The 11,676-nt window shown below is 43.5% G+C and overlaps 1 non-coding gene across 1 annotated transcript; it reads right to left on the reverse strand.

Annotated features, from left to right (window-relative positions):
* Window positions 1–11,249: 11,249 nt before the first annotated feature.
* Window positions 11,250–11,356, reverse strand: LOC133807950 (small nucleolar RNA R71). Its single transcript, XR_009879830.1, has one exon. It is a non-coding gene; the product is annotated as a small nucleolar RNA R71 (small nucleolar RNA).
* Between the last annotated feature and the right edge of the window lie 320 nt (window positions 11,357–11,676).

Consider the following 11,676-nt stretch of genomic DNA (forward strand, 5'->3'; position numbering starts at 1 on the left):
TTAGGAAAGGATAGGTAAGGAGGGGTAAAATGGTCATTTGGCAAGGGGTTTAGACAAATTGCAGCTGGGTTATATGGGGTACTCGGTTTAGGCTTGTCATTGTTTGGTTTTGATAAAATTAGAAGAGAAGAAAAGAAAAACTAGAAGAAGAAAAGCTAGGGCAAGAAGAAGAAGAAGAGGAGAATGAGCTGAAATTTGGAGACTTGGAGATGAATCAAGGAAGCAAAGGGTGAATTCTCCACTTAAGGTAAGGATTCTATGCAATTTTAAGATTTGTTTCTGTTGTGGTTTAGGAAATTTGAAGCATGGTTTAAGTTTTTCAAGCTTTGGTTTATGGGTTTAAATTTCTGAAGTTGAAATCAAATGGGTGGATTTTGAGTGCGATTGTGTTATTGAGCTGGGTTATGATGTTTATGGGTTGTTGAATGGTCTATTTGGAGTTTTGAGTTGGTTTTGGGGCTTAGGTGTGAGTTTGGGATGATTTGGGAGTGTTTTGGCTCGAGGAAATGCAAAGGAAAAACCCAGATTTCTGGGTTCGCGTAGGAGCGCCGCGACCCTGTTCTTGGGCGCCGCGGCGCGAGGTTGTATCAGGAGGAGGGCAAGCTGCTGGGCGCCGCGGCCCGTGAAGGGAGTGCCGCGGCCCTAGGCCAATTTTGACAGCCAAAAATTGGGTTTTTAGGGCTTTTGCCCGGGCACTCGGGGATGGTTCCTAGGTATTGTTTTAAGGAATTAGAGGTCCCGAGAGTGCGGGAATGGTCCCAGGAAATGGTTTTGGATTGGTTAATATTCAAGAGTGTTTTATATGTGTTGTGACTAGGTTTTTGAAGAGGCTGGAGATAGAGGACCGTGCTCGTGACTTTGGTGGATTGTGAAGCTCGGGATACAGGTAAGGAAAACTGTAGCACCCGTAGGACAGGGCATGGACCCATAGTGTTAATGCAGGGCACGACCCTAAATGGTATTACATGATTATGGTATAGTTTTTATTGAATTGTTATATGTTTGAATGTTATTTGAATTATACTATATGTGATTATAGTAGCGAGAACAGCAAAGGTGCCGAGAACGGTTAATGAGCCGAGAACGACAAGGAAGCCGAGAACGGCAGCGGGGCCGGAAGTAACACTTAGCACATGGGATGCTTATAGTCAGGGTAGGACCCAGTGGATAAATGGGATATCCTTACGGTTAGGACCGAAACCCCAAGCTTTGGTAAGGCTTCTGGGCTGGCATGGCCGTGGTTGCTTAGTTGATGGCTGACCTATTTATCTGTGGATTACTGGATATGTTAACTGTTTAATTTGCACACGTCATGAACTGTATGAGTTTTCTTGCTGGGCTTCGGCTCACGGGAGCTCTGTGTTGCAGGTAAGGGCATAGAATGAGTCAACCAGCCATGAGTACGGAGAGCCTGAAGCGACGCGTACATGTTTGGCCTGCCCGACTGCTTTGGTTGGGGGTATTTACGAAAAATGGCTGTAATAATCTGTGATTTTTATAACTAATCAACTGTAAACTTATTTTAAGTTGTAAATAGTTTTCAAACCTTATTTTGGGATCCCAGATGTTATATACTTGAAGTTTTCAATAAAGTAAAGCATTTTCAAAAGATTACAGCCTTAGCTTTTGCTTAGTCACACTTTGGTTTTAAAAACCTCGGTAACGAGTTCTTTTCACTAAGTTTCTTTTAAAAACTCACTTGGTAACGACCCTAAGGGAGTAGGGCGTTACAACTTGGTATTAGAGCGAGCCAAGGTTTATTGGTTCTGGAGATTGACCGAACATGTACACTCGTTGTCAGTGACAAGCTCGACTCAGGATTGGTTGGTATGAATGATTGACATGCTTGAACATATGTTTGAATGCCCTGTTTGCCTGCTTATTTATATGGAGCATGAGGAATGAGTTGACATATGCATGAGATACTGTTGGGGCTGGGCCCTTGACTATAAGAGGACGAGAGCCCATGACTAAAGGGTTGTGTTAAGTATTGTGCTAGAGGGATGCCTGGTAATGGCACTTGGGCTAAGGCATGGGCGTGATGGGTTGGAAAGAATCTAGATGATGAATCGATAGAAGAGGTTATAAAGGCATGATCTGAATTGTGGAGAATGGAGACCTTATAAGATTGGTTTGGAATGATATAGTGGCAATAGTGTAAATTTTTGGGCTTTGCGAATTGGGTAATACGTTTCGGGAAATTGATACAGATGGATGCAGTTGAATATGATGATGACCCATTTAAGGATTTAAAATCTGGAATAGTCTAAGGTATTTGTGCCTCTCTGATGTGTGTACTCACCATCTGTATGGGGACAGTGGAGAGGGCCATGTGGTTCGAAGAACTGATGAATGATGCATACAACATGAGTGCTAGAGCTGCAATGGCAGTGCTTCCTTGGATGGAGTTAGTAAAGATAGATTCGTGATAATCAAGTTAAAAGAACCCCGGATAGTTCTGTGGCTTCTGGTTTTGCCAGAAAGGGGGAAAAGTCTGATTGATAAGATGGTACTTTTATTGATAGAATGCAGCAAGGACATATTCTCAATTTTTGAGGTAGAAGGACCCCAGACAGTGCTTGGGCACCTAATTTGAGATTGGAAAGAAGCCTGATTGAAAAGGTAGTTATCAAGATGGTGACAGGAACCAGGGAGGTTATTTGGTATGCACATGAGGGAGAGGATGCCACCTGAGAGGAGGTCAGGTGAGGGCATGACTTCTACATAGAATGACTCGATATGTTAGGATGGATTTCCCATGGTGAGGGAACGAAGAACTAGAATGCATCGATACATTCAAAGTTCGAGGCTGATTCCTCGAGGATGAGTATTTAACTGACTGGTTTATGCTTTGGTCATGTAACGAACTGGAAGAACTCGGTGTTGAGAATGTTCTGAGAGGGAGATGGACATAGAGAGGTTACCTCAAAGGTGCTATTCGAGAGGCTGATGATAGTAATACATATTGAGAAGAAATTAGAAACTTTGGCAGATGGATTGGGATGCAAGTGATCAAGAAGTGCATAGTAATACGACAGAGTTTGTCTTAAGGGAGCCTTAGCATGAGCCATAGTGAGAGAGCTAATCAGTTGAGAAATAACCATGGATTGTAGAGGATATCATCTGGAGTATGTAAATGAGACTGAGTGGAAACTGAGTTGATCAATGGGAAAATTATGTGGGTATATAAAGAAAGATTTGGGGGTACTTCAAGGTCGGACTACAGATAAGATTGGTATAAGGAATGTGGTAAAAGATGGTTTTGGCTATATTTGTCGAACTGCGCCAATAGATCCTTTGTTTTGTTCAGATATGCAACCATCTATAAACCTCGCACCTGGTATTCTCCCAGGACCTGATTCACTACTAGCTGAGAATCACTATAAATGTCAAGCACTTTTATATTCATGTGCCTGGCTAACCACAATCCAGCGAGTAGTGCTTCATACTCAGCCTCATTGTTAGAAGCAGTGAAGTCAAATCTGATTGCACAGTGAAATCAATGCCCCTCTGACATTATCAATATCACTCCTGCCCCAGCGTGGCACTCGTTAGAAGAACCGTCTGTAAATAATTTCCACTTGGGGGCTTGGATTTGACATTCAGGCTCGTTAGGCTCTTCAATCTGTTCACCATTCGTAAGTTCAGTGAATTTTGCAATGAATTCAGCCAGGGCTTGTCCTTTTATCGCTGCTCGCGGTAAGTAAGATATGTCGAACTACCCGAGTTCAACTGCCCATTTTAGAAATCTACCTGCAGCCTCTGGTTTTTGCAGGACTTGTCAAAGAGGTTGGTCGATCAAGACCGTAATTGGATGAGCTTGGAAGTAAGGTCACAGTTTCCTGGAGGCCAAAACTAGGAAATAGGCTAGCTTTCGATGGACGGGTACCGCTGTTCTGCTCCAATCAGCCTTTTGCTCACATAGTAAATAGCCTTCTGCATGCCTTCTTCTTCCCTTACTAAAACGACACTAGTAGCGTATTCTGTGATCGCCAGGTAGATGAATAAAGTTTCTTTATTGACCAGCTTTGATAGGATGGGTGGTTGCGCCATATGTGTTTTTAGTGCTTGGAAAGCCTGTTCGCACTCCTCTGTCCATTCAAACTTTTTATTTCCCCTAAGTAGATTAAAGAATGGGACGCACTTATCTGTGGACTTTGAAATGAATCTACTTAGAGCGGCAATTCTTCCGGTTAAGCTTTGAACATCCTTAATCTTTACTGGCGATTTGATGTCGATCAGGGCTTTAATTTTCTCGGGATTGGCTTCAATTCCTCTCGAATTAACTATAAATCCCAAGAACTTCCCTGATCCTACTCCGAAGGAGCATTTAAGGGGATTTAGCTTCCTCTAATATTTGTTCAAGAAGTTGAAGCACTCTTCCAAATCCTTCACATGCCCTTTTGCTTTCTTCGACTTGACCAGCACGTCGTTGATGTAGACCTCCATGTTTGTGCCGATCAACTCCTTAAACATGTGGTTGACGAGTCCCTGGTAAGTCGCACCAACATTTTTCAAACCGAAGGGCATCACTTTGAAACAGTAGAGCCCTGTATCAGTCCGAAAGCTAGTGTGATTTTCATCACTGGATGCATACTAATTTGATTATACCCGGAGTACGCATCCATAAATGAGAGGATCTCATGTCCTGCAGTGGCATCGACCAGCTGGTCGATCCTTGGGAGTGGGAAACAATCTTTGGGGCAGGCTTTATTTAGGTCTGTAAAATCCACGCACGTACGCCATTTTCCATTCGGCTTGGGCACTAGTACTGGATTAGAGACCCACGATGGATAAAACGCCACCCTGATAAACCCATTCTCCTTCAGCTTCTCGACTTCCTCTTTCAAGGCCCTTGATCTATCTATGTCAAGCAGCCTTCTTTTTTGTTGTACTGGTTGAAAACTCTTGTCGATGTTTAGGACATGGTTGATGACTGCAGGATCTATCCCGACCATGTCTTTATGCGACCAGGAAAAGACCTCCTGGTTCCTCCTTAAAAACCCCACTAGTGCTTGATTTGTTGTTGTCTGTAAGTTTTTACCGACTTTCACAACTCTAGTTGGATTTTCTTCATCGAGTTGGACCTCTTCAAGGTCCTCGATGGGTCCCATTTCTTCTTCAAAATCCCCAAAGCGAGGAACTAAGTCCCAATACTCTCTTTGGGCAACGCCCTATTTGGTGACATTATCACCCGAGTGGGCCTGAACATCAGTCGCCACTTGCAACTCCTTTCTGGTGGCGTCTCTCGATACACCCTTCTTCATCTTGGTGATTGAGGCGTTGTAGCACTCCCTCGCTTCCCTCTGGTTTCCCAATATGCATCCTATCCCTGCATCCGTTGGGAATTTCATGGCGAGGTGCCATATCGAGGTGACAGCTCGTAGGTCGACCAAAATTGGTCTCCCAATTATAGCGTTGTATGCCGAAGGACAATCAACTACTATAAAAGTAGTGAGTAATGTCCTATTAGCAGGTGCGATGCCTGCTGTAATTGGGAGTCTAATTAACCCTGTTGGGGCAAGCCCTTCTCCGTAGAAACCATAAATGGTTTGGTTGCATGGCTCTAGCTCCTTCACGGACAACTTCATTCTTTCTAGTGAAGACTTGTATAGGATATTGACCGAACTTCCTGTATCGACCAATACCCTCTTCACCATCATGTTTGTAATCTGTACGTCCACGACCAGCGGATCAGAGTGTGGGAATCGCACGTGCCAGGCGTTGTCGTCAGAGAAGGTTATCAGTTCCTCCTCTGTTCGAGCCTTTTTTGGTGCTCGATCCTCGACACTCATCATCTCGATGTCCTGGTCGTGGTGCAGGGTTCAAGCGTATCGTTCCCTTGCCTTCCCACTATCTCCTGCAAGATGCGGGCCTCCGCAGATGGTGAGTAGAGTGCCTGCCACAGGAGCTGGCTGTAAAGGTGGCGAGCGTTGGCGTGAAGGTGCCTGCTCGTTGCCACCTTGAGCCTCTCATTGAGAACCTCCTGCGGCTCGCACATATCTTCTTAAATGTCCCTGCCTTATCAGGAACTCAATCTCGTCCTTCAGCTGGTTACACTCGTTGGTGTCGTTCCCGTGGTCGTTGTGAAAACGATAGAACTTTGTTGTATCTCTCTTGGAGATATCTTTCCTTATAGGTGCGGGTCGTTTGTTAGGCACGTTTGAGCTAGTCGCCTGATAAACCTCAGCTCAACTTTCGACAAGGGCAGTATAGTTGGTGAATCTCGGTTCATACCGATTGCCTTTGGCGTGCTTACTCTCAGAGGTCGAGGGTTCATTGATCGCCCGCTTTCCACCATTTCTACCATTGCCATTCCCGTTGCCTTTGCCATTGCCATTGGGTTTTTCTGACCCGTTGGCGGCTTTGGCAGGTTCTTCCTTGGGCCCCTTGTCTTTTGTTGGCGATTTCCCTTCATTTGCAATCGCGTCTTCGAGCTTGATGTACCGATCAGCTCGATCTAAGAACTCTTGGATGCTCCTTACCCCATTCTTCCTGAGGCTGCTCCAGAGGGGTGAATGGGATATAACCCCAGTAGTTAAGGCCATCATCTTACCCTCACCGCCCACAGTCTTGGCTCTAGCTGCAGCTCGCATGAACCGCTGAACATACTCCTTCAAGGGCTCTCCCTCTTTCTAGCGTATCTCGACCAGCTGGTTGGCCTCAGTGGGGTGCACGCGACCTGCATAGAACTATCCGTAAAACTCCTTTACAAACATTTCCCATGATACTATACTAGCAGGAGGGAACTTAAAGAACCATTCCCGGGTGGTGTCAGACAGTGTTACGGGGAAGATGCGGCAGCGGGCATCTTCTGACACCTTTTGTATATCCATTTGTATCTCAAACTTATTAACGTGAGATACTGGGTCTACATACCCGTCAAAATTTGGCAAGGTTGGAATCTTGAATTTACTGTGGGTTTCAGCCACAGCAATCCTCTGTACGATGGGGGTGCCTCTCCTTTGATCGTACTCAATGTGGGATGTTCGCCCCCGGACCAGCTGCTGCACTGCCTCGTTCAGGGCATCGATCTGAGCCTAAACAGCTTCTGGGATTGCCGAGGCCATTGGTGCCGGGGCAACGTACTCATCGTGCCTTTCACGGCGGTCGTTAAGTACATCCCTCAAATCATCGTCTCTTCATCTCTGCTCACTGGCTCCCAGCCGACTAAAGACGTTCTACTGCCTTGGCTGCCCCCCAGCGTTATGGCCCGCTGGTCGGTCCTCTATAGGTGGGGGGCTCCTGCCTCCACCTCTTTCTTCGTTTCTCCGACCAACATTCCTTCTGCCAGAATCGGCTTCATTGTAGTCATGGCCATCTCTGAATTGTGGCTTACTATGGCGTGACCGACTATTCACTTTGTTGCCTCTTCGGGCTGGCATTTCCTGAGCGTCAGGGGGAGGCCTGCGCTGGTCGGTGGGTCCCCGGGCACTGTTATGCCATGGGGGGCCCCTGATCACAGAGCCTGTCTCAGAGTTCCTCCTGTTGGCAGAAGGACGCAGCCCCTGCTCGGTAGATTCGACTCTTCATCCCCTGGGCGTCTAGGGCTCTGGGGCGGTTGCCTGGCCCTATTCTGCCTCGGGCACTGGCGATTGCATCGATCAGCCTGGGATGGAGGCTGCTGCTCAGGATCCCTAGGTGGGACATCATCCTGAGCCACAGGCGACTACTCCGGCCTTTGAGGGCTTACCGACTGGAGTGAAGGACTAGGATTGGGACCCCTTTGAGGCGGCCCGTTTGGTGGCTGATCTGGCTGGGAGGCTGGCGTAGCCTGATTCCTAGGCAGTTGGATGACTACTTTAAGGGCGGCCATGGCATCCCTCTGCCGATGATCCATCTCAGCCTGCCGCACTCTCAGCTCCTGACACTGGCACTCTATTTCTCTTTGCTGCGATCCCATTGTCTCTACAGCATTCTCTTGATTGGCCCTCAGATTGGCCAGCTCATCCTACCACACCCCCAGCGTTGCCTTCAGTGTTTCAGAATCTAACTCCTCCTCATCAAAATCCAAATGTGGTTCCTCCCCAGCCACATTTGGGGGAGGAGGCTAGGATGATGCAGCGACAGCGGCCTGTCCGGTCCTCTTGGATGTTTTTGCCATTAGATTTTTTCACAATCTCTCAATGAAAGGACCAGAAGGTTGACCCTCGAATTAGGCAAGGAATGGAGTCAAATATACGACAAAATATGGAACGACACTTGAAAAGATAATCTAATGGAAAGGAAAAAACACCAAGAAATTATAGTGGTTCGCCCCCAGAGATTGGTAACAACCTACGTCCACTTAGTGTATTGGTATTATTGAACTTCAAAGTCGTGATAAAAAAACTAGGGTTCTTTGAGTTTCACAAACCTTGAAAGGATTACAATAAAATGATGAATAATCACTATAGCTCTTTCTCTCTCAATATCAAGCAAAATAGCTAATGAATCAAAAGTCCCTTCCTTGAGCTATTTCATGCATATTTATAGGTTCAAGGAGGGTTACACATGCTAACGTGTCCTATCTTTCCTTAATAATTGTGTATCAAGGATAATTATGAAGAAATATTCAAATGTAGTTAATATTAGATTACAACTTAAGATGGAAATAAATCGGGGTTCAAATGTAATTAATGCTGACGATGAGGTGTGCTCCTTGTCGATGGCCAAACAGCACCTTTGTCCTTCAATTCTGCCACGTGTCAATCCATGTGTAAGAAATCTTTGCCACATCATCAAAAACCATTTTTGGGTAAACAGGATGTATACGGACTTTGAAGGTTCACAAACATAAATACTTGATAGAAAAGCGGGGTAAAAAGAAGATTAGAGATGTACCAAAATATGTGAATTATATTGAGGGTAAAAATAACCTCGAGTTAAAAGCCCAAGGGAATTTTCTCAGCCTAAGAGGCCCACATTCAAAGGGCTCCAGGTGCCCAATGAAAGAATATATATATATAAGAGGTCTCCCTTTCATCCCTGAGCGTCAATGACTTGCTCCTGGGATGACACCTCTTTCTCCTCAACCCCTACTACAACTCTGGAAGCCTTGACTATATCTGTAGACTGTCAACCTCCATAAGTTTTTGATTGAGACTGTCGACCTCTCCAATCTCCTGCTTAAGGTCGTTAACCTCGAGCTAAAGCTACTCCTACTATCGAATTATCTCCAAGGCCTGAGCTTTTTCAATTTGCTCATTATTCTAGGAGGTCTTAAGGACCATGTTGGCCTCATCCAAGCAGCCTTCATGGCATTGGCTTCCTCCAAGGCGACATGCGCCTCCCCTAAAGAGGTCCTGGCCTCGTCAACCTCAGCTCAGACCCGAGTGATGCCACAGACTGTAACCCATTATTATTCAAATTTGAACAAAATGAAATGGATTTTATAACTAAACCTTACAAAGAACAAAACACATTAAGTCTGGCAAAGATGTTCTATTACTGATAACACTCTTTGAGATGTAGAGCGTTCCATGTTCGTGGAACAAATTCTCCATTTAACCGAGCTTGTTTGAAGGTTCCTTCCCATAAGATCTCCATGGTCTGATAGGGTCTTCCAAGTTCGGTCCCAATACACCATCTTTAGGATATTTGTTTGCCAGAAATACCCTTCAGAGCACCAATCGCCCAGCTCAAGACTACCCCTCTTGACTTTTGAATTAAAATATCGAGCTACTCTTTACTGGAAATGGGCGAGCTGCAACTGAGATTCTTCCCGTTGCTCTTCAATTAGATTCAGGGATGCATTAAGCAAGTCATGATTCTAATCCTGGTTGTAGGTCTTTTGCCTATGTGACGTCACCAGAGCTTCTGCTGGGAACATAGCCCACTTCAAAAGGTCTGAGAGAAGGGAGTATGCCGAGTAGAGGTCCGATGTCAGGTAATATAGGCCCAGAGCACTTGCAGCCCTGTATGCCCAGGGTTTAATGTAGTTACTTGGATTTCTATCTAATTTAATTATGATGTTCTATTGATTTTTCTTATCTATTCTAATCTATATAACGTGTGTTTAATGCTAGTAAATACTTGATCAATATTTACTTGATTTATATTTTGATTCAAAATTCGACAGATGTTAACTGAATATGCTATGATTATATAGACATAGGTTGCATATTGGACGAAAGTACCTGTATGACTTGTGTAGTAATTAGGTTTCCATGCTTAATGCCTGCTATATGTTTAAGTTTGTCACAGAGATGTAGAAATCCTGCATATGGGATGAGATCTTATATCTTGAAAAAGAATAAGAATTGATTTATTTTGACCTTCTATTAGAATAGAAGGATGGAATTTTAGAACTCATTAATAAAATTAGTAGAATGAAAAGTTGATGAAATTAATATTATAGGTCTTTTTAATAGTGATTTTCATTTTGTAATTAGTTATTCTTCTTCTTAGTTATTTTTAATTTTAACATTAAATTCATTCATCTAAACTTTGGTTGCCAAATAGAAATTAAAAGAACAATTAGTGGTAATTGGAAAATATTCCTCATGGGAACAATACTCTATTTATCATCTAAATTACTTGAATTGATTGCGTGCACTTGCGTATATATATTTTAGAGATCATGTTTTTGGCGCCATTGCCGAGGACTTAATTTCCAATATCAAAGTTAATTGTTGTTTCTTCTAATTTGTTTTTTTATTTTATTTATTTTTATTTTTATTTTTATTGTTTTACATTTATTCGAATCAAGGTTGTATTGTGTTTGAGGAATTGTTGCATATGCAAGGAAGTAGACAAAAGGCACTCATACCAATATATCTGGAAATTGAGAGAATGTGCAGATAGAATTGAAAGATAAAGAAACAGTTGGATTTCATCATGTCTGAAAATGAAAATAATATTGTCAACAATAATGCAAATATGGGTAATGCAGCTGAAGTCGATCCGCCATTAAGGAACTATGTACTCCCTACTGTTACGGGGATACATTCAAGCATTCATCCTCCAACTGTTGAGGCAAATAATTTTGAGATAAAACCCTCAATTATTCAAATGGTGCAAAATTGTGTACAATTTGGGGGGTTACCAAATGAGGATCCAAATCTCCATATCACAAACATTTTAGAGCTATGGCGACATTCAAAATGAATGGGATGAGTAACGATGCTGTAAGATTAAGATTATTCCCATTTTCACTAAGGGACAGAGCTAAGATTTGGTTGAATTCATTACAAGCCAACTCTATACTTTCTTGGGAAGATTTGTCTCAAAAATTCCTTGGTAAATATTTTCGTCCTGCCAAGTCAGCCAGAATAAGAAGAGAGATTAATAATTTCCATTAGCTAGATGGGGAGTCATTATATGATGCATGGGAACATCTTAAAGAGTTGCAAAGGAAATTCCCGCATCAAGGAATAGACAAGTGGCTACTAGTTCAAACTTTTTTCAATTGTTTTGGGGTAATACACGAACAAATATAGATCCAGCATCAGGAGGAACGTTTATGAGAAAAACTGCTAATGAAGCATATGAATTATTGGGAGAGATGGTCATTAATAACTATAATTGGTCATGACCCAATTGCGCTATTGACTGCTCAAGTGGCGTCTCTAACCAAGCAATTGAAACAGACTAATCTCGCAACACAAGCAATTTAGGTACAGAATGTCGTGAGTTGTGAGATTTGTGGGGGACCACATTTTTATGAGCAATGCCCGAGCACAACTAGTTGCTCAA

This window comes from Humulus lupulus, chromosome X (assembly GCF_963169125.1).
Source record: "Humulus lupulus chromosome X, drHumLupu1.1, whole genome shotgun sequence".
Classification (NCBI taxonomy): Eukaryota; Viridiplantae; Streptophyta; class Magnoliopsida; order Rosales; family Cannabaceae; genus Humulus; species Humulus lupulus.